The following is a 19,999-nucleotide window of genomic DNA, read 5'->3' on the forward strand; positions in this document are numbered from 1 at the left end:
ATTTCCTTCATCACAAATTTTAGTAATTTGAATTTTCTCTCTCCTTCTTTTTGTTAGTGTGGCTGAGGTTTTTGTCAATTTTATTTATTCATTTTTTTCAAAGAACTAGCTTTTTGTTTTGTCAATTATTTGGATTGTTTCTTTTGTTTCCATTTCATTGATTTCTGACCTGATTTTAATTATTTCCTGTCTTTTACTACTTTTGGGGTTGGTTTGTTCCTCTTTCTAAGGCTTTGGACTGTAATGTCAGCTTGTTTATTTGTTAACTTTTTCTTCTTTTAATGAATGAACTCCATGCCATGAACTTTCCTCTTAGCACTGCCTTCATGGTGTCCTATAGATTTTGATAAGTTTGATAAGTTCTCATATATCTCCAAGAATTTTTTTTTTTATCTTCCACCGATGTCTTCTGTTATTCATGTGTCATTCAATAGCGTATTGTTTAGTCTCCAGGTATTGGAGTAGTTCTATTTCTTATTTTATCATTGATTTCTAACTTAACTCCATTATGATCAGATAGAATGCAGGGTAGTATCTCTTTTTTTATTTGCTAAGACTTGCTTTGTGGCATAATATATGCTCTATTTTGAAGAAAGATCCATGTGCTGCTGAGAAGAAAGTGTATTTGCTTGTTGATGGATGGAATATTCTATATATATCTGTTAAGTGCAACTTATTGATTGTATTATTGAATTCTATAGTTTATTTAGTTTTTGTTTGGAAGATCTGTTCAGTGGTGAGAGAGGTGTATTAAAGTCACCCAGTATTATTGTGTTGTGGTCTATTTGGTTCTTATAGTTGAGAAGAGTTTGTTTGACATACATAGATGCCCCATTATTTGGGGCATGGATATTTATGATCGTTATGTCTTGTTGATATATGAATCCCTTAAGCAGTAGGAAATGTCCTTCTTTATCCCTTTTCACTAGCTTTGGTTTGAAGTCCACTTTATTGGATATGGGGATGGAAACCCCTGCTTGCTTCTGCAGTCCATGTGAGTGGTATGTTTTTTTCCAACCTTTCCACCCTCAGTTTGTGGATGTCTTTTCCTGAGATGAGTCTCTTGAAGGCAGAATGTTGTTGGGTCTTTTTTTTTTTAATCCAATCTGTCAACCTATGTCTTTTAATTGATAAGTTTAGGCCATACACAATCAGGGTTATTATTGAAATAATAACCTGTATTCCTGGACATTTTGGTTTATTTTTGTTTTTTAACTTGGTTTCTCCTTTGATTGACCTTTCCTTTAGTGTAATCCCTCTCTTTGCTGATTTTCATTGTTGTTTTTCATTTCCTCCTCCTGGATTATTTTGCTGAAGATGTTCTGTAGTGCAGGCTTTCTTAATATAAATTCTTTTAACTTTTGTTTATCATTAAAGGTTTTTGTTTCTTCATCAAATCTGAAGCTTAATTTTGCTATATATAAGATTCTTGATTGGCATCCATTTCTTTCAGAGCTTAGTATGTGTTGTTCCACAATCTGCTGGCTTTGAGGGTCTGGGTTGAAAAATCTGCCGAGATCTGAATTGGTCTCCCCCTCTATGTGATCTAATTCAACTCTCTTGCGGCCTTTAAGATTCTATCCTTATTCTGTATGCTGCCTAGCATTATATCTTCATTATAATGTACCTTGGTGTGGATCTGTTGTAATTTTGTACATTCGGTGTCCTGGAAGCCTCTTGTATTTATTTTCCAATTCATTCTTCATGTTTGGGAAATTTTCTGATATTATCTCATTGAAGAGATTGTGCATTCCTTTGGTTTGAATTTCTGTACCTTCCTCTATCCCAGTAAATCTTAGATTTGGTCTTTTGATGCTCTCCCATAATTCTTGGATATTCTGTTCATGGTTTCTGACCATCTTCACTGTGTGGTCAACTTTCTTTTCAAGATTGAATACTTTGTCATCATTATTTGACGTCTGTCTTCCAAGTGATCTAGTCTATTGGTGGTGCTTTCTATTGAGTTTTTTCTTTCATTTGTTGTTTCCCTCATTTCAAGGTTTTCTGATTGTTATTTTTCCAGAGTCTCTATCTCTTTCTTGAAGTAATCTTTTGCTACCTGTATTTGCTCTCTTATCTCTTTGTTGGAGTGGTCAACTTTTGCCTGTATTTGCTCATTGAAGTCATTCTTTAATTCACAGATCACTTTAATTAGGAACCTTCTGAACTCCTTCTCCAACATTCCATCAACTGCTCTGTCCATGGGTTCTGTTATTGTAGTATCCTGGTTTGTTTGGGGCACTTTCCTTCCTTGCTTTTTCATGTTATCTATGTGTCTCCCTTTGTAGCAGGGCGGATCTGAGATATTACAGTTTCCACCCTATAATCTTATTGTGCCCCTGCAGATTACCTGTACCTCACCCTGGTGTTGGGCTTCTCGTCCTTGGCCGGTGTCCCATGATAAATGCTACTGCAAGCAAAGGAGGTGGTGCAATAACAGAGGTAACTCAAGGTAGCAGTGGGGGTGTCCCAAGATGGCTGCAGCCACTTTCAGAGATGGGACTGAAAGGGTGGGCTGCCTGCTAGGAGGTGCAGCTGTCTCCAGGCCCTATGTGTTGTCCCAAGGTGGAAGCTACCGCACGGGGAGGGTTAGGGTGATGTCTGCAGTGTCTCAAGATGAAAGTGGGCTAGGCCTGGGCTCTGGCATGGCTCTGCCGACTGGTGGGCCAGGGCCTGGGCTGCAGGATGGGTCTGCCTGTTGGCAGGGTGTTCCTGGGCCTGGGCTTGGCCTAGGCTCCCAAACTGGTGGGTCCTAGGCCTGGGCATGGGCTCTGGGCATGGGTCTGCCAGTAGGTAGGGGTGGTCCTGGGCTGGGGCCTCAGCAGCACTGTCCTGGGGGGAGGCCTGGGCTCCAGTGTGGGTCTGCCCACTTTTCAATTGTGTTTTTAGAAAACTTAGAATGGAACCACGTTTGATCCAGTTATCCCACTTGTTGATCTATCCCAAAGGACTTAAAATCAGCACACGGCTGGGATGCAGCCACATCAATGTTTACAGCAGCTCAATTCACAAGAGCCAAGCTATGGAACCAAGCTAGGTGTCTTTCAGCAGATGAACAGATAAAGAAAATGTGGCACATATACACAATGGAATATCACTCAACCATAAAGAAGAATGGAATTATGGCATTTGCCAGTAAATAGATGGAACTGGAGAATATCATGCTAAGTGAAATGAGCCAGTCTCAAAAAACAAAAAGCTGAATGTTCTCTCTGATATGTGGACACCAACCCACAACAAGGGAGGGTGGAGATGGGAAGAATAGAAGTCCATTGAATCAGACAAAGGGAAATGAAGGGAAGGGAGTGGGGATGGGGAGTAGGAAGGACAGTAGAATTAATTGGACACAACTTTCTTGTGTTCATATATCATTACATGACCAGGGTAACTCTGCATAATGCACAATCACATGAATACCTCAGCAGGTGTGTTCAGAGGCTGATACAGTGGCAGTGGCGTAACACCACGTCACCTCTAAGGTCTCTGCGACTCTACGGCAAGCTGTGGGCTCTCCTCACCTCTACTCCCAGTAGTATCGCTTGTTACACTTCCAGGATGAGTCTAGCATTGTATCCGTGTGGTTGGAGCTTCAGGTTAGTTGTGGGATCATAGAAAACTCAAGAGACATGCTGCCCTAAGAGGCTGGTTCTTCAAGGTCTAGAAAAGTGCAGACTGGATTCAGCAGCTGATGCAGGAGGGACCAGCTGCTGCCGAAGTGAAGCAGTATTGCGGGCTGTGGTCACCGGGAGAGAGAAAGGAGACCTGAAGCTGGAGTTTTCCCCCCCCACGCCCACTTCTCAATGCTGAGCCTCCCTCTGCTGCCCCCTATTGGCCAAACCTGGTATAGAGCCCACCTGGAAGGCAGAGGGCAGGGTCCACCCTAGTCCACCCACCCAAAGGTGGGAAAGCAGGGTCGTGTTTGGGTGATGAAAAAGGATGGAGATTGAGAGAACAGAAGACACGTGTCCCGGGTTTCAGCCACACACACTCTGCTCCCCGCCCCCAGGCTTCTAAGTGCTGGCTGCTTTATGACCTCTTAGCTCATTTCTGGGGACTCCTGTCACTTCCCTGCCCCTGACAGCAGGTCTGGCCTCAGTGGGCTGCACAGCTTGACCTGGCAGACGGGGAGCTGGGACATGTTCCCAGGTGCCCTGGGAGTTTCCTCTTTGGGCGCCCCACTCACCCCTGGAATCTCTCCTGACACATTCCCTGGCCCGGCCTCGTCCCCCTGTTCTGGCAGGCCCAGCCTGGCAGGGGTGACTGCCAAGCATGGACCCGGCCTGCCTGGATGCTGTAGACAAAGAGCCAGCTGAGCCAAGCCACCACCTGCCTCTCAGAGGCCTCAGGCGCCAATGGCCCGGACAGGCCCCTGTGCCAACTTCCCAGGAAGCAGGTCTGGGTGGGGCGGTGTTCAGGCATGTCTGGCTCCTGTTCTGAAGGAGGGAATACTGGTCCCAGGGACAAGGAGCCCTTTCCTGGGGCTGCAGTAGGTGGGGGGCAGCTCATTGCTGCGCATGCGTCCTGTGCAGCTACCCAGGAAAGGATTCATTGTTGTTCATTGCTTTCTTCCTCTTATTATTTTTTGCATTTTCTTTTCGGTAGTTGTAAGTGTTTTCTTTGGTGATATTGATGGAGTGTGCACAAGGCCGGAGCCATGGCGCTCGCTTAGGAAATCCAGTGGCTGTGGACGGGCCAGCTTTTCTACCTGGAAGGACTTGAGAGTCAAGCACAGGGTACAGAGCACAAGTGAGCAAGGAGAGGGGGCAGGCTGCGATTCCATCCCTTCAGTCCAAGGTGTGCAAACTCTGAACTTCAATTTTCTTTTTTCTATAAGTATTTTTGAAAATTTATTCTAATTACGTATACATGACAGTAGAATGCACTTTGACCACATCAGACATAGATAGATATAAGTTCTCATTCTTCTGGTTGTACATGATGTAGAGTCACAGGAATCGTATCGGTATGTACACACATAGAGTAATAATGTCTGATTCATTGCCCTGTCCTTCCTACCCCCATACCTCCTCCCCTCCCTGCACTACCTAATCCAAAGTACCTCTATTCTTCCCTAGCCCCCTACTATTGTGAATTAGAATCCATATATCAGAGAAAACATTTGGCCTTTGGTTCTTTGGAATTGGCTTATTTTGTTTACCATGATACTCTCCAGTTCCCTCCATTTACCTGCAAATGCCATAATTTTATTTTTTCCCCCCATGGCTGAGGACTGAACTCAGGGCCCTGCACATGCTAGGCAAGCACTCTGCCACTGAGCTAAATCCCCAACTCCCATGATCTCATTCTTAAAGCTGAGTAATATTCCATTTTATATATATATATATATATATATATATATATATGTGTGTGTGTGTGTGTGTGTGTGTGTGTGTGTATGTATATATATGTGAGTGTGTGTGTGTGTATATATATATATATATATATATATATATATATATATATATATATATAATCTTATACATTTTCTTTATCCATTCATTTGTTGAAGGGCACCTAGGTTGGTTCCATAGCTTAGCTATTGTGAATTAAGCTGCTATAAATATTGATGTGACTGCATCACTGTAGTATGCGGATATTAAGTCCTTTGGGTATAAAACAAGAAGTAGGATAGCTGGATCAAATGGTGGTTCCATTCCAAGTTTTCTGAGGAATCTCCACACTGCTTTCCAGAGTGGTTGCACCAATTTGCAGTCCCACCAGCAACATATGAGTGTACCTTTTCCCCAACATCCTCACCAACATTTATTGTTACTTGTATTCTTGGTGAGTGCCATTCTGACTGAAGTAAGATGAAATCTCAGTGTAGTTTTCATTTGCATTTCCCTAATTGCTAAAGATGTTTAACATTTGTTTCATATATTTGTTGATCGATTGCATTTCTTCTTCTGTGAAGTGTCTGTTCAGTTCCTTAGCCCATGTATTGATTTTTTTTTTTTTTTTTGGTGTTAAGTTTTTTGAGTTCTTCATGTATTCCAGAGACTAATGCTCTATCTAAGGTGCATGTGGTAAAGACTTTCTCCCATTCTGTAGGTTCTCTCTTCACATTATTGTTTCCTTTGCTGAGAAAAAGCTTTTCAGTTTGAATCCATCCCATTTATTGATTCTTGATTTTACTTCTTGTGCTTTAGGAGTTTTGTTAAGAAAGTCAGATCCTAGGCCAACATGATGAGCCTACTTTTCCTTCTATTAGGGGAAGGGTCTCTGTTCTAGTATCTAAGACCTTAGAAGATGGAAAAATCTCTCATACTCCTGAATAAGCAGAATTAATATTGTCAAAATAACCATACTACAAAAAGCATTATAGAGTTTTAATGCAATTCCAATTAAAATCCCAATGACGTTCTTCATAAAACTAGAAAAAGCAATCATGACATTCATTTGGAAAAATAAAAGACCCAGAATAGCCAAAGCAATCCTTAACAAGAAGAGTGAAGCAGGAGGCATCACAATAACAGATCTTAAGCTATACTACAGTGCCTCAATAACAAGAACAGCATGGTATTGGCAGAAAAACAGACATGTAGACCAGTGGTACAGAATAGAGGACACAGAGACAAACCCACATAAATACAGTTATCTCATATCAGACAAAGTTGCCAAAACGTTCACTGGAGAAAAGATAGCCTCTTCAACAAATGGTGCTGACAAAACTGGAAATCCATATGTAGCAAAATGAAATTAAACCCCTATCTCTCACCATGCACAAAACTCAAAGTGGATCAAAGACTTAGCCCCTATAACTTCAGTTTTCTGTCATTCACATTCATTTTCGTTTTGAGACTTCATTTCATTGGAAGAGCAAGTCAGTAATTAAAAAAAATTACAGTTTGTCTGAGGTTTCGTGCGGTCTACTGCTCAGTTGTTCTGGTGGAAGGCGGAATGTGGACACCAGGTGGGTTCCTTGGCTCACAAATTCCAAGAATGAGATCCACAGACAAGCGAAGGGTAGAGCAGTCAGGTTTACTTAAAGCAGAGAAAGGCTCTTGCAGCACGGGAGGGGTCTCCGGGAGGACTCTGCTGACTGTCTTCTGTCTAGGGGTTTTTATGGGCTTGATTTGTCCCTCTAGTTGATTGTCCCTGTAGTCCTAAAAACAGGACTCAGAAAGGGACCAATCAGCTCTTTCCTTTTTTGTCTTCTTTAGCAAATCTGCAGAAAAAAATTATTTTAAGTCTTAATCAGCACAGGGTGGGGGCAGAGGCTTGTCAGCCGAAGTGTTTTTCCAGGAATACTGTGCTGGGTGTAGTTGGTGGCTATTAAGGGATCATCCTTGTGGGGACCACTGGGGGCCATAAGCACGATTTCCCAATCTTCTCTATCTCCTTTTCTTCTTTTGAGACTCATTTCCTGGCTGCCTGGGGTGGTCTATCTTCCTGTCTCCCTAGGGCAGTGGATGAATTCCAGGAGACCAAGGAAGATACACAGGGGTGGGATCTGAGAACTAGGATTCGTGGAGAAATGCTTATGGGGGAAGCCAGTGGCAATGAGCTGGACAGATGCTTTGTCAGTAAGTACAATAATAATGGGCCAGGCTGGTGTCACTCTGTGGCAGAGGGCGGCCACCTGGACAAGCACTTGCCTCTCCATGGTGCCCTGGTCTGCACCAGTTACCACAGGGATCGGTGTGTAAGTTAGACACAGAAGCAGTGATATCGGCAGCATTAACTCGCTTTGCTTCTTGTATGACCAGCATCCCAAGGAGCAGCCCACCTGGAATACTTAAAAAAAGAAAGAAAGCCGCTTTCTACAGATAACAGTAACTTGCCCTCATTCCCAACTGTCGCAAGGGGGCAAAATTGCGATGGATGCAGTCAAGGGGAGAAATAAAGAATGTCCACACACTTCTGCCCCTTTCAATGCTGTATTCACTCAAATTACTCAATATAATTTCACTCTATAGGTTCTTAATCAAGAAAATGACAATCCTAAATGCTAGGCACTGCAATAGACATAATCCATTCACAGCAAACAATTCTAGATTAATTCTAAGCACTGAAAACACACTTAATCATGACAGGCTAATGACAGACATTCCCTCTGCTCGCTAAGTTCAAATGTCAGATCAAAGGTCTCAAGCCTTAGGCTATACGTCCAGCAGATGCACACTCACTCAGACCACGGTGACCAGGTCTGGAACCAAGGCAGGCTTTTCCTGGCGTGGAGTGGATGACCAGTTGAGGACAGGGTTGTAGGGAGAAGTTGCGGCTCTTACCAAGGTCCAGACGAGGCGGTAGAGTTGAGAGGGGTGGGGATCACGCAGAGGCTCAGGAATGAGGACAAGTGATGGGGTGTCAGGTCCTCATCAGGCTCTCCAGCTAGAGTGCATCCTTGTCTCCGCTGGCTGAATCCCTGTTCTTTTGCTCTATTATTTATACTAAATTTGGTTTTTTTTTTGTTTTGTTTTTTTTGACCCACCTTTCAATCCTTATCAGCTACCACCAGATTTCTCAGTGACATTATTTACCCTGGGGTCAGAAACACCTGGTCTGGTGGTCTCCACCCTGATCTTCTCGCCTTTCTATCTTATCAGACGAGGACAGCCTGCCAGGGGCTTCACTCTGTTTATCAGGGTGAGGGGAAGTGACTTGTCTGAGGCCACACTGGAGGGCTCTGTGGGTGCCTGGTGAGACTGCAGGTTTCAAACTGGAGTTTTTAAAATGGAGTTGCTTAGGCTCAGGCCTAAGGCCACCCTCACAGAAGAAAGCCAGTGTCCTTCAAGAGAACACGTATTGGGGCTGGGGATGTGGCTCAAGCGGTAGCGCGCTCGCCTGGCATGCCTGCGGCCCGGGTTCGATCCTCAGCACCACATACAAACAAAGATGTTGTGTCTGCCAATAACTAAAACATAGATATTAAAAAGTTCTCTCTCTCTCATCTCTTTCTCTTAAAAAAAAAAGAGAGAGAGAGAGAGAGAGAGAGAACACGTATCTAGACCTTCCACTGAAGACTTGCTCTCATTTTCCCTTTGACTTGACTAGGTTTTTGGGAACAGAAAGGGGCATTCAGGGACATGTAGTTTTATTGTCCCCCCTTTCTTTAGGAATGACACAGCTTTCCTTTCTTTTTCTAGGGTGATGCTTTGATTCTGGGAGGCTTACATGGCCCCATGAGATCTGAGGTAGTCCACGGAAGCAGAAATTCTCTTGAGCCCTTCAGTCTGCCTGCTGAGGCCTGCCTCCTCTGGGCACACGCGTACCCGCACATACATGTGTGTGCAAGCACGCAAGTTCACACCTGTGGTTCTCACTCCCACCCTGCGTGCTCTCTAGCTCCCTATCTCTCACTGGTATCTCTCTTGCGGCTGGCAAACACCGAGAGGAGTGAATTCAATACATCAGGACGCATCTAGGACATCACATAAGACGCAGCCACATGCCAGACTCAGAGTTGGGAACTTGCCATACTTTTCTTTACTCCTTACCAAGACCCATTAAAATAGCTATGTGGTTATCCCCATTTCACAGATGGAGAGGTGAAGGGATACATCCTCCTCTGCACAATGGGGATTCTGTCAGACCCCAGATCTCTTTCAATCATCATCTTTGCTGCCTTAGTTTAGATCCTGATGCCCCAGGAGGTCCATACCTGGGAAGGGAATGGACATAGGGCTCTGTATTGTTCCTGGGACAATTCAAGATAATTTCTCAGGGTTCGGGATCCATCTTTCCTGGGCCCTCTGGACACAAGGGTCAGGAATTTCTGCAGGAAGAGTCAGAGCATCAAATGACAACTCCCAGGTGTGCAGTGCCAGCCCGGGGTGACAGAGTAAGCTGGCAGAATAGGCCCAGGCACCCAAACGATCAGAAAAGTGGAAGGGGCTCAAGCCTGTGGTTTTCCCGATGCATGAATAGGCAGGGAAGAATGGAGGGGTGGGGAGGGAAAAGTGGTGCCTGGGTAGATCCAGCCTGAGCCTCAGGGGAAGGATGGCATCTGTCCTTCCTTCTTACCCACCCCTTGTCCTTGGGGTGAACTCCACCCCCACCTGGAGAGGGAATCCAGGGGTGGCTGAGGTCCTCTGGGCTCCGGCACTCCTACTGCAGACATGATAAAGAAAAAACTGGACCGTGAATCCCAGGGACTGGAGTCCAGAAGTCTCTAAACTTATTAGATAGGTGAAACTCCTCTTAAGAACACCAGCAAGGGGCTGAGGTTTTGTAGCTCTGTGGCAGAGCACTTGCCTAGCACACGTGATGGCCCTGGGTTCCATCCTCAGCACCACATAAAAATAAATAAATAAAGGTACTGTGTCCATTACAACTAAAAAAATACAAAGAACATCAGCAAAACATCAAAAAGTGCTACGGCCCTTGGGCTTCTGGTACTCATGGTTTGATAAGAATTATAAAGACGCCTGGTAGGTAGTTATATTTTTTTAAATGAATTTATACTTCTTCAATAGCATGCAACTACTTAGATTGAAAAAAATGGTCAATGAGAAGATATATGGGATGTTATGTAATCACAGTACGGATGATTCTTGGAGCAAATACCAGTTCATAGGCTAGTTGCAATCAGTCTCAGCTCCCTGTCTCAAGGAGGACCTCTCCCAGTGTGCCCCGCGCGCTCCCCCATGGGCCAGGGGTCTTAGGTTGGAAGATTCTAGTAACGTCCCTTCTTGAGTCTCTGTGTGCCCTTAGGCAAGCCTCCTGACCCTCCGGAGCTGGAGTTTCCTTCTTACCTGGCCGTGGGCATGCTGGGATCCAACAAGATACTGGCCCTGAAGGATGTTGCTGGGAAGACAGGCTTGTGGCCTCAGAAGCTATTGTCCCCTTCTTGTTTCAGATGGGGACAAAGCATGTGCCTTTTATTTCTATCACTGAGACATAGACTTGGAGGGAAGGGCAGAGAGTGAAGTCTACCGCATAGAAAAATGGACGCTTCTGCCCCAACTTTCCTACAAGCACCTTGACTGCGAGTCAGCCGTGACTCAGCCTCCATTCTGAGATTAGGGAGTGGTTGTTTTTCTCCTTCCACCTTATGAAAGGCTGGATCAGGACCCAGGTGCTCAGTTTGATTGGGTAAGTTACCCAGAGCCCCAGGAAACTGATAGAGCCACGGGGGGGGGGGGGGGGGGCAGCAAAGCATGCCCAAGGTTTCACAGAGCCCGACTGTCTTTTATTTCTCCATTCATCCTCTTACCAAGACACCTCATCAATCCTGCTGCCCATTCTGAGCTGGCTCCATGCTGGGCACAGGAGTGTTGGAGACCCATTTCCAGTTGGGGGGCTCCAAACGTGCTCACAGATTATTATTATACCAAATAAAGCACAGGCATTGTGGAGAAGTGGGAAGGGACACCTCATTCAGCTGTAGGTCAGGGAGTGGCCTAAGACAGGGAAGAGATGCAGGAAGCATGTCAGAGGTTAGATCTGGAACGTTCCCCTAAGGCCCGAGCGTTGAAGGCCTGGTCCCCAGTGTGGGGAAGTTCACAGGTGAAGTTTTAAGAGTAGATTATGAGGGCTCCAACCTTTATCAGTGGACTAAGCCATTGATGGGCACATGATCAAATGGACTATTGGAAGCTGCCAGAAACTATAGGAAGTGGGGCCTAGATAGAGGAGGTATGCCATTGGGCGTGTGCCTGGGAAGAAAAGATCTCTCTCTCTCTCTTGCCATGAGGTGAGCAGCTTTGCTCTCCTAAATACCCCTGCCATGATGTTTTGCTTCACCACAAGCCTAGAATCAATGAAGCCGGTTGGCCATGAACTGAAACCTCTGAAACTGTGAGCCACAATAAATCTTTCCTCTTCTAAGTTGATTTTCTCAGGTGTTTCGTAACAGCAACAGAAAGCTGACTAACACAAAGTGCATGCTGGGTAAGGAGCTGGCAGGAGGGACTATAACTTTCCTCATAGATAGGAGCCTGCTTGGGGATATGACTTTGTCATATATGGTGAGTTTTTTCCCAAGTTAAGGGCCCAAGGTCAGAGCAGAGAGAAACCATAATCTTTGGGCTTATGGCAAGTGGGTCATGGCTCCTTGAAGTTTACTTCTTCAGGAACATAGGTGGGAGGATGCTGATGGGAGCAGAATGTCTTGAAAACCTTGACAATGTACACTCTTGAAGACTCTTCCCCCTTCCTATTCTGTACTGATTTTTGTTTTTTATATCCTACACCAGGTCACCTACTGAAATTAAAAAATATATATATATATATTGCATATGATTCTTCTGCTCAGGAAGCTCTGCAGTTGCTTCCACTTCTGGCCAAGATGATGTAACAGGAACAAGGTTTTCCAGATTATCTAAACAGCTCAGATAAAGTACGTGAAGCAATCATTTTAAAGAAAAGAATCTGACACCATGCCAGTCAGCAATTTCTCAGAAATGGGGAAAAAAGTAAGCTCTGTCAACACCCTTCCTTGAAAGTTTGAAGAATGTGAAGCAGAGGAGGGGTTCAGAGAGATTAGGGGACTCCCAAAGTTGAGATGGGGTGGGGAGTCCAGGGAGAACAAGGGAGGGGAGTCAGAGTTCCCAGGACAGAGCAATAGAGCTACATAGAGAGGGCCCTTGAGATCCGCAGAGGATCTTTCTGGAGTATTCAGCAGAGCGTAGGGGGGTTGTGAGGAAGCTACTCAAGGTTAAGGGAAAGAGACGAGGTCACAGGACCCAGAAAGCACACAGGGCCAGGAGCCAGGCTTCCTTCCATCAGTAGGCCGGGCAACTCCGCAGTTCATAACGGGTCAGGTACAGTACCCTCAAGGGACCGGTCTCAGTAGTAGGAAGCAAGACAACTTCAATTAGATGTGACTTCAACTAAAACTCATGAAAACAAGATCCTAAAACACCAAAAACTGTTCCCAAGTAGCTAAACTACGTGTCAGAACAGATCTTAACCATATTCACATTTACACTAAAACATCCAGTGATTCAGAGGCCAAATTAACGTTGTCTAGATTCCAATCAAAGATTACCAGGCACTCAAAGAAGCAGGAAAATACAATTCATAATGAAGAGAAATATTAACTGACTTAATCCAGCCTTGAGCTGACACAGATGTGGGAATGAGTCATGAAGAGTATTACAACAATTAGTACAGCTGTCTCTAATGTGTTCAAATAGCTAAGTAGAGATATGGAAGATAGAAAAAGATCCAGTTTAAACTTCTAGAAACAAAGCTGCAATGTCTGAGATTAAAAAAAAAATGTCTGTATTAAAAAAAAAATACAGTGGATGGGATTAGCCATAGATTAGACATTGCAGAGCAAAGGATCAGTAAACTTGAAGACACCGCGATAGAAATTATGCAACCTGAAGAGGAAGGAAAGAATAGAAAATTGCATCAGAATAAAATAGTAACAGGCAGAACATAAACAAATATAAAAAGCAGAGTAGAATTCTGTACCTAGCAAAAAAATATTTTAAAAATGAAGATGAAATAAAGGCTTTTTCAGACATAAAAGAGCTGAAAGCATTTATTACCAACAGATCAGCACGAGAAACATTGAAGTCCTTCAGGAGAAGGAAAATGTCACTAATTGGAACTATGAATTCATAAAAAAGAATGAAGAGCAGCAGAAGTAACTGCGTGGATAAATATGTGAGATTTAAAAATTATTTGAATATAGGGCTGGGGTCGTGGCTCAGCGGTAGAGCGCTCACCTGGCACACGCGAGGCCCTGGGTTCAATCCTCAGCACCACATATAAATAAATAAAGGTATAAAAAATGATTTGAATATACTTAAAGATTATTAACAAAATAATAATAATAATAAATAAACAAAATAACAACAATGTGTTATGGGGTTGGTTACATATGTATGAGTAAAATACATGAACATAGTAGCTCAAAGTCCAGGAGGGAGAGACAAAGTTGACATTTGTTAAGTTTCATACACTATATGTGAAGTGGTATAATATCACCCGAAGTTAGATTGTTTTAAGAGAAAAATGCAAACTGTGACCCCTGAAGCAAAATCAAAGGGAGATCAGTCCAGTAGAAGAAAAGGATCAGGGGGAGGAGGAGGAGAGGGAAAGGGGAAAACCCTGGGGAATGATATTGGCCAAGTTGTATTGTTCTATTAGGTGCATGGACCAATACGAAACAACAAGTCCCACCGTTGTGTACACCTACAATGCACCAACCCAAATATTGGGAAATAAATAAAAGTTATTGTCCAAGGGGAAAAATAAACCCTGAAGCAACCATTAAAATAACAAAATAGTGATTGTCAATAAACCATCAAAGGAGATAAAACAAAATCATAAAAAAATATTGCTTAAATATTAATATTAAATAATCAGGAAAACGGTAAAGAGGAACAAAACCATAAGGGACAAAGAGAAAATATATAATAAAATGTTATATTTAAGTCAAAACACATCAATGACATCATTAAATGTATGTGATTTAAACATTCCAATGAAAGCCAGACATTATTGGATTGTATAGGAAGGGAAGACTGGAGTTTGAATGGATGTATGTTGACTATAACAAGCTTGCTTTAAGCTTAACAGCACAAATAGGTTGAGAGAGAGAGAGAGAGAGAGAGAGAGAGAGAGAGAGAGAGAGAGAAATATACCATGGTAACACTAACTAGTTCTAGAGTGGCTCTATTAGTATTGGGTAAGGTAGATTTAAGAGCAAAAAACTACGACCACGGACATAGAAAGTCATTTAATGGTGATGGAGTCGATTTTTCAAGAAAGCATGACAATCCTAAATGTTTCTGCCTCTCATAGCAGAGCTTCAAAACAAAGGAAAATTTGAGAGACTGTAAGGAGAAATAGCCAAATCTGAAGTGATAATCAGAGATTTTAATATCCTTCTCTCAATGATTCATAAAAATGTAGAAAAAATACCCCAGTAGGGTTGTAGAAGTACAAAGTAACACTGTCAACCAACTTGACCTGATTGATAGAACACTCCAGCCAACAACAGGGTGATAGAATACACTCTGTTCAAGTTCATGGAGAACATTTACCAGATGGATCATATTCAGGCCATGAGTTTCAATACACTTAAAAGTGTGCAGGTGCAAGTCATGGGTGGTAGTCAGAATACAGCCTCCCCAAAGACTATGTTCTGATCCCCTGACACTAGAAAATGTTAGGCTACAGGGAAAGGGGGTATAAGGTGCTGATTAACTCCTTTGAGATGGGGAACTTATTTTGGCCTAATATAATCGCCAAAATAGTCATTAGGTGAAAGAAGAGAGAGAACCCAAAAGATGAGAAGAACGTGACCCAACATTTACTTATTCATTTAAATCAAGTATTTAATCAAGTATTCTGGCTGTGAAGTAACCTGTTAATGATGTTGATTTTAAAAGTCACCCTGTGATTAATTGACTTCGGCTTGATAGTGTCTGCACAGCGAACCAGAGGAAATGAATTATAGGTCCCTGGATGAGCCTAGGCAGCAAATGAAGAGGTAGAAGAATTGTTGCCCTATGCCTATGAGGACTGTTTGCCTGAAATGTACCATTTTCAGTGTTATACCTTGGGTGGAGAACAGCAAAGGATAAATTGATATTGCAGAGTTCTAGAAGTATCTCATCCACCAAACAATGTCAATGTGAACATTTGAATAATGGATTTGCCTGGGTTTTTACTTCACTTAGGTACTGGTACATTCCTTTTCCTGTTTAGAAAGAAAAAATAATTGACCTTTTCCTTGGTAGTAGACAAGCTTCCTTAAAAAAGTATTTCTTTCAGCAGGGGATACAGCTCAGCTGGTACGGTGCTTGCCTAGCATGCATAGGGCCCTGGGTTCAATCCCCAGCACCACCCTCAGCATGTGCTTATTTTCCATACTTATAAAGTGGAAAATGAGCTTGGGAAATGAAAGCCATTGCTAAGCACAAGAATATTTTTGTCAAAAACTGCAGTGTAAATTTTTTGGAGGTGTCGGTGACTTAATGGGAATTGAACTCAGAGACACTCGACCACGGATCCACATCCCCAGCCCTATTTTGTTTCTTATTTAGACACAGAGTCTCACTGAGTTGCTTAGCACCTTGCCATTGCTGAGGCTGGCTTTGAACTCATGATCTTCCTGCCTCAGCCTCCCAAGATGCTGGGATTACAGGTGTGCGCCACAGCGCCCAGCTGCAGTGTAAATTTGATGGAGAATCTCTCTGTTTAACAGTGCTAATAAGGCTATGAGGTTCAGTCGGCGACTAGAACTTGAGCGTTAATTTTTTACGCTCCTCTATAGTTAAATGAAAGTATTTCAGAAATTGCATAAGCAATCGCAACTGAAACCCACAGGATTTTCGTTTGTTTGTTTTGGTTCAGTCTCACCATTTTAACTTACCCATTTTCTGTTGCCCAGAGATTTTAACACTCACAGGGGAGGTTCATCTATTTCCTCTCTCCTACAGCTCTTCATTGCTTTTGCTCAAAATAAGGAAAAAGAAAAAGGGTAGGGGGATTCTATGAAAACAAAAGAGAGATCAATGGAGTACAGAACATTTCTGGTTTTAAACATGGAGAAGGAAGGCCACGAATCAGAGAATTGTAGAAACTTCTAGAAGGTAGAAAGGGTAAGGGAACAGGTTCTCTCTCATAGCCTCCAGAGAGGAAGGCATCCCTGCTGACGCTGTAGGTTTAGCCCAGTGAAACCCATGTCAGACTCCTGAGCTACAGAACTGTGAGATCATCATTTTGTATTCTTCTGACCCGCTAAGTTTGTAGGAATTTGTTACAGCAGCCATAGAAAACTAATACACCATACAAGTGTGCTAGAATTGAATCAGAAAGGAGTAGCAGAAAACCATCAATATAACACCATCCATAGGTCAAAAGAGAAATAGAAAGAAACTTTAGAAAGAATTCTTTTTTTTTTTTTTTTTTTTTTTTTTTTTTTAGTTTTCGGCGGACACAACATCTTTGTTAGTATGTGGTACTGAGGATCGAACCCGGGCCACACGCATGCCAGGTGAGTGCACTACCACTTGAGCCACATCCCCAGCCCCTAGAAAGAATTCTTAACTGAATGGAAATTAAAGCAGATCAAAATCTGTGGGGTGTCCCTAAAGCAGTACTGAGAGGACAATTTATAGTACTAAGCAATTTTACTAGAAAAGCAAAAAGGTGTCAAATCAATGACCTCAGCTCTTGTCTTAAAAAAAAAAAAGAAAGAAAAAAAGAACAAAATTTTTAAAGAATAAATTTATCACTGAGCAAATAGAATCAAGAGATAATAAATAAGAGAAATCAATGAAATAGGAGACAGAATAGGGAAAATCAATGAAACCAAAATGTGATTCTTTGAGATAAATCAATAATATGGATAAACCTTTAGCTAGATTGATCAGGAATAAAAGAAGACACGCATTACGGATATCAGGAGGGACAGCTTCTGGGTGCCGTTCCTGCAGTTTCCACAGTTATTGAGAGAGTTAAAAGAGATATTATGACTAACTTTATGCTAACAAATTGAACAACCTAGAGGAATTGCATAAGTTCCTTGAAGGACACATGACAGTGGCTCATTCAAGGAAAAATAGATGACCCTAAAGAAACAGAAGGGAGGGGAGGGGAGGAGATATGGGGACAGGAAGGACAGTAGAATGAAGCAGACAGTATCACCTTATGTGGATCTATGACCGCATGGCCAGTGTTATTCTACAACACGCACAACCAGAAAAATGAGAAATGACACCCACCTATATATATATGTGATATATCAAAGGGCATAAATGCATTCTACTGTCATGAATAACTAATTAAAACACATTTAAAAATAAAAAATTTAGAAAAAGAAACAGATGAATATTATGTAGCCTGTATTTAGAAAGAATTTGAATTTTTGGTTAAAAACCTTCCCACAAAATACCTTGCCAGGTCCAGATGGCTTTGCTGGTGAATTGTATCAAACAATTAAGGAAGAAACAGTACTAGTTGATGAAAACTGAAGAGGAGAGAATGCTTCCCAATTCATTCTGTGAAGCCACCATTGCCCTCTGAATTTTTAAATTTCATTTTTAATTCTTTTTGCAGAGTTTAGAATTCTAAGTCAGGGCCTCATGAATGCTAAGCAAATGCTCTACCATTAAGCTGCATCCCCAGCCCCATCCTGTTTTTTTTTTTTTTTTTTAAGATGACAAAGACATTATAATGAAAGTTACAGACCAACATTCCTCTTAAATACAATTATATATATATATATATTAATTAACAAGGTGAATCCAACACTAGCCAACAGATCTAGGATCATTTCAGGAATATTAGGTTGATTTAACATTTAAAGTCAATCAGCACAACTTAAACAGGTACAATGAAAGTGTTTGAAAAAAATCCACCATCTATTTCTGATAAAGAACATTTCAGCAAACTAGAAATAGAAAAAAATTTCCTCAGTTGGAGGAAGGGCACCTACAAAAATCTCACAAGGAACCTCATTGAGATATGGAGGTGTTGCTCACACCTAAAGTGGCTGAACTTGAACAATCAACTACCCCAAGCTGGTGAGGAAATGCAGATCTTACATGCTCATAGTAGATTGGTAAGTCACATCAGCTCTGGAAAACAGTTTGGCAGCTGCTTAAAAATTTAAATGTGTGTCTACACACATAATCCAGCCAGTCTACTCCTAGGTGGTTAGCTAAGGGGGAATTAGAAAAAAAAAAAAAAGAATATGTGTACACAGATACTTGTACACAAGTGCTCATAACAGTTTATTTGTAATTATAAAATACAATTTTTTTTTTTGGTACCAGAGATCGAATCCAGGGGTGCTTAACCACTGAGTCATATTTCCAGCCCTTTATATTTTTTATTTTGAGACAGGATCTTGCTAAATTGTGCTGGGTCTCACTAAGTTGATGAGGCTGGCCTTGAACTGTCAATCCTCCTGTCTCAGCCTCCTGAGCTGCTGGGATTACAGGTGTGTGTCACTGCGCTTGGCATTTTTTGCCATTTGTAGAAGTGATAAGAGCTTTACCTATTGAAACAACTCAAATGTCCAACAAAAGACGAAGAGATAATAAAATGCTATTCAGCAATAAAAAAAGGTTGATCTATTGAGAGCATACTAATAAACCTGTGCAAAATTTTGGAAAATACAAACTAATTTATTATGATGAGTTACAGATCAGTAGCTGCCATGGGAGGAGAGAGACAAAGAGGAAAGATTACCAAGGGACAAAAGGAAAGTTCTATGGGACAGCCATGTTCATTGGCTTCATTGGGGATAGCTTCTGAGTATATACTTGTCAAAACATAATTATAGTTATGTTTTAAATTAATAATCATAATTATTTTAAATATGTGCCGATTATTATATGTCAATTATACATCAAACAGCTGTTTTAAAAAAGGTTTGGGCACTTCCAGTGCCCTTAAACACAGTACAATCTCCTCACTAACCATTCAAGGCTTGTCATCATTGAGCTCCATTTTCTGGAACTAACGGGTTTAAGAAAACCGTGAAAAAGCTTATTTACAACTCAGCACTGAAAAGCAAAAATGTCGTGTAAGTCAGTTTTCCGACACTATAACAAATACCCAAGATAAATCAACTTATACAGAGAAAAGTTTATTTTGCTTCTGTTTTGGAGGTTTCAATGCATGATTGGTTGGGCTCATATTTGGGCTGGTGGCGAGACAGCACATCGTGGTGGGGACATGTTGTGGAGCAAAGCTGTTCAAGTTGTGGCCAAGAGATAAAACACAGGGTCTATCTCAGCTTAGGAGGCTGAGACAGGAGGATTGACAGTTCAAGGCTAGCCTCATCAACTTAGTGAGGCCCTAAGCAGTCTCCTTCAAGGTACACCTCCCCCTAGACCCCATCCCCCTACAGTTTCTTCCACCTTCCAATAGCGCCAAAGGTGGAGGCCATGCCTTTACCAGAGGGTCTTTGGAGACACTCCAAATGTCTGACCTACAGTTTGGGGCAGAAACTTTTGGGGCAAATCATACCTACCCAAAGATAACTCACCTAGAGATGTCATAGCTCATGGTTGGAACATCAACAAAGTTAAGGGTGGATAGAAAGCATCGTAGAGAGATGAGAGAGGGTTCACCATCCAGC

The sequence above is a fragment of the Callospermophilus lateralis genome, chromosome 9 (genome assembly GCF_048772815.1).
Source record: "Callospermophilus lateralis isolate mCalLat2 chromosome 9, mCalLat2.hap1, whole genome shotgun sequence".
In the NCBI taxonomy this organism is placed as follows: Eukaryota; Metazoa; Chordata; class Mammalia; order Rodentia; family Sciuridae; genus Callospermophilus; species Callospermophilus lateralis.